The following is a 3,809-nucleotide window of genomic DNA, read 5'->3' on the forward strand; positions in this document are numbered from 1 at the left end:
GCAGTTGGGGGGGAAAAAAAGGTATGCAGGAATAGTACTTTTGCATCATTCAGTTTGCATTCTATAGAGCATAGAGAGTAAAAAAAAAAAATCCCTTTTTAAGGCCATTTTCCCTGCGAGAGTGGGGGTTAGCCTTGCTGGCCCCATGACAATCATCATGGTTCCCTTTTTGAGGCAATGCTTTTATGGCTGGATGCCCTTCCTGACACCAACCCTTGTATCGCCCCTTGTATACGGTGCACCTATTCTAAGCCGGGACACACACCGGCACATTCATCCCAGCAAGCTTGTACTCAATTTGCCGACCTCGGAAGCATGACAGGATGAGTCAACCCCCCTGGCGTGAATTCAACGATCGACCGGGATTCAAACTCAGGATACTTGGATCCCAAGCCTGCACCCTAACCACTAAGCCAACAACAGGCTGCATTCTATAGAGATTGACAACAGTTAATGCAGCCATTACTTCTATTTTCCATAATAACATGATACTTGTTTAACTAATGGACATGTTTAACAGACTGCAGAGAAAAATAGATGGAAAGGAATTTTCGAACCAGCTAAAATAAAAGGCAATAAATAAATAAATAAAAAGGCAATAAAGAAATACATTCATAAGTAAATAAATAAATAAGGGAAATACATAAAAGCAAACAAATAAACAAACAAGTAGAGCTATATTCAAAGTATGCCTCCCCCATGCCAAATAAATAAATAAATAAATAACATATCCTCCAGCATTAGCATTGCTGGTGTGCTCTCGACGCCCAGCGATGCTGCCGTGCAGTACATGGAGACGGTATCGGGAGGGAGTGGTGTACAATATTTGATTAATTGTGCAATTAAAATAAATAAATAATAATCGTAAAGTAATTGATTTCTTAACCAATTGGCTAATAGCATACCGAAGCCACCACTGTTTCATCCAAATCTGTAACTTTTTGAAAATTAATAAACAAAGTAATTAATAAAAAAAACTTAACTAATATATTGATTAATTGATTAATCAATAAATAAAAAATACCCTTTACAGCCAAATCACTTGGTCACCGTCATATCCAAATATCAGCTTCCGAGCTCAAAATGTGCCTGAGATATTGCCCAGATCAGAAAGAAAATAAATAAGTAATAAATAAATCGATAATAATAAAGTAATTACTCAATTAATTGATTAATCAAAACATAATAATTGCAGTTTTTGCCAAAGTACGTGCACACTATTATACGCAAACTTCAGCTTCTTAGCTCAAAATGATGGCTGAGATATCACCCAGACGAACAAATAAACAAACAAGCAAGAAAACAAACAAACAAAAATAACGGAGTGAAAACCGAGTGTGCCCTTTCAGTGTGCATCGTGTGTGTGTGTGTGTGTGTGTATGTGTGTGTGTGTGTGCGTGTGTGTGTGTGTGTGTGTGTGTGTGATAACGTCGTGCAGCGCCTGGAGATGGCATAAGGAGGGCGGTCGGTGTACAAATAAATGCAAGCAACTTGCAGCAGAAGCAATACAGCAAAGGAATGTAAAAGAAAGTGAGAGACCAAGTAATTTGAAACCAAAACCAAAGAAGAGCTCCTTGATTATCTCCAGTATTTGAGAAAATACTCAAACAAAAAAAAATACTACGACAGAATGAGCGTCTTGGGGCTCTTTAAAGAAAAAAAGGGTAAGAACCACAACTTTGCGGAAGATAGGATTAAAGCAATGGCATCAGAAGAGTACAATTTTTAAAATACTCCCAAATTAAATTTTTCGACAACATGAAATGGTTAAAATGAGTGAATTTAATTAGAATTAGCCCGCACACTCAACAGGGGGGCAAGGCATTCCAAGTAGAGAAACATTTTGAAGCAAAAATCAATCCTGGACAAATCAGCGCTCCATCGCAGGATACTCGACTGAAGGTGGCAGAAAATTGCAGTTTATTTAGGGTGCCGGTGATAGCTCGCCCACCGTTCATGAAAGAAAAAGTCTACCAACGAGCAGTACCGAGAGATTGGTCAGGTCCTTCGGCTTAACGTCCGTCTGATGGACAAACGAAGGTGATCTACCTCTACTGAATCAAACCTGGGCCAAACAGCTCAAATGTGAGTCCACGAAACTCAAAGATGTCCTTCCAGCCTTGGGGAACAAAAGTAAAGTAAAAAAAATGAAAAGTTGAAAAGCAAAGCAAAGCAAAGCAAAGCAAAGCAAGAGCTTAAACGGGCTTAGATTTTGGTGCAACATTAAAATGGTTACCAAAGTAAAGAAGTGAATTTTTAATTTAAATAATGCAAAACAAAAAACACAATGGGGGCACAGGAGCATTAGCCACAGAGGGGAGCACGAGTTCAGCAAGTGGGGGGTAGCGTGAGCCTTAAAGGAGGGAATGGGATTAGTATTTGCTTTACATATTAGACACGCAAATATCACGCATGCACTGGAGGTGGATACTGGGAGATCTGGGAGGGCTCTGTTCCACCTTCTGCAACCCGTATGTGGAGATAACGAACAACGACCGACACACACACACACACACACACACACACACACACACACACACACACACACACACACACACACACACACACACACACACACACACACACACACACACACACACACACACACCTGCTCTGGCACGAGTTAACGACACACAAACACGTACGTTCTGACACGGGTTAACGACACACACACACACACACACACACACACACACACACACACACACACACACACACACACACACACACACACACACACACACACACACACACACACACACACCCTGCTCTGACACGAGTAAACGACACACACAAACACATACACCTGCTCTGACACGAGTTTCCACTCTGTCAAAGCGCCTTTGGGCTACTTGAAAAACGCTAGAATTATTATTACTAGGGCATTGTCCGTACGTGGGTGCCCGTTCCTTGCCAAAAAAAAAAAAAACGCTACCCGTACGCTCTACCCCGCCCGTACGCCCGTAAACAAAAAAAACAACGCTCTTCGCTTCCGCCCTTCGCTCTGACTGAATTGGGAGAACTAATGCGCATATGAAATCGAGAAATTATTATTTTCTCCGGAAGAAATCGAATTACGAACCGTAACGTAATGGCGGTCAGCTCGTAACGCGCTCAGCTCCGCTCGTTCTCACATCGGCCACGCCTACGCAACAAAGCGTTCTGTGATTGGCTGCCGGACCGGAAGTTCGCAAATCGTCGCAGTTACGATGAATCGTTTTAATTTAATCGCAGTTTGAATTCGTTTTAAAACATAGTTTAACGGCAACATAGTTTTCCAACGTGAAATAAATGAATACGCTCTCAAATGTGCCGTCCGAGGTAGAGTCTGATCGCCACGTTCGGCACACGTGATAGCTCGCTGCTCTCTGATTGGTTGAAGCGTTTTTTGGACATAGCTCGGTAAGTACTTGTCCGATTAATTTAAAACCTTGAAAAGGCACATCCTCGGGTCCCCAGCAATATACCTGGCAAGTTTAAAGTATATCGGACCCGTGGTTGTCGAGAAACAGCGGTCACAGACAAACACACAGACACACAGACACACAGACACACAGACACACAGAGATTACTGGAATTATAGATAGATTATTATTATTAACAACACACACACCTGCTCTGACACGAGTTAACACACACACCACACCTCACACACACACACCTCACCCACATCTCACCCTCACACACACACACCTCACCCTCACACACACACACCTCACCCTCACACTTCACCCTCACACACACACACACACACACACACACACACACACCCCTCACCCTCACACACACACACACACCTCACCCACACA

Source organism: Myxine glutinosa, unplaced genomic scaffold (genome assembly GCF_964187855.1).
Source record: "Myxine glutinosa unplaced genomic scaffold, kmMyxGlut1.1 SCAFFOLD_1674, whole genome shotgun sequence".
In the NCBI taxonomy this organism is placed as follows: domain Eukaryota; kingdom Metazoa; phylum Chordata; class Myxini; order Myxiniformes; family Myxinidae; genus Myxine; species Myxine glutinosa.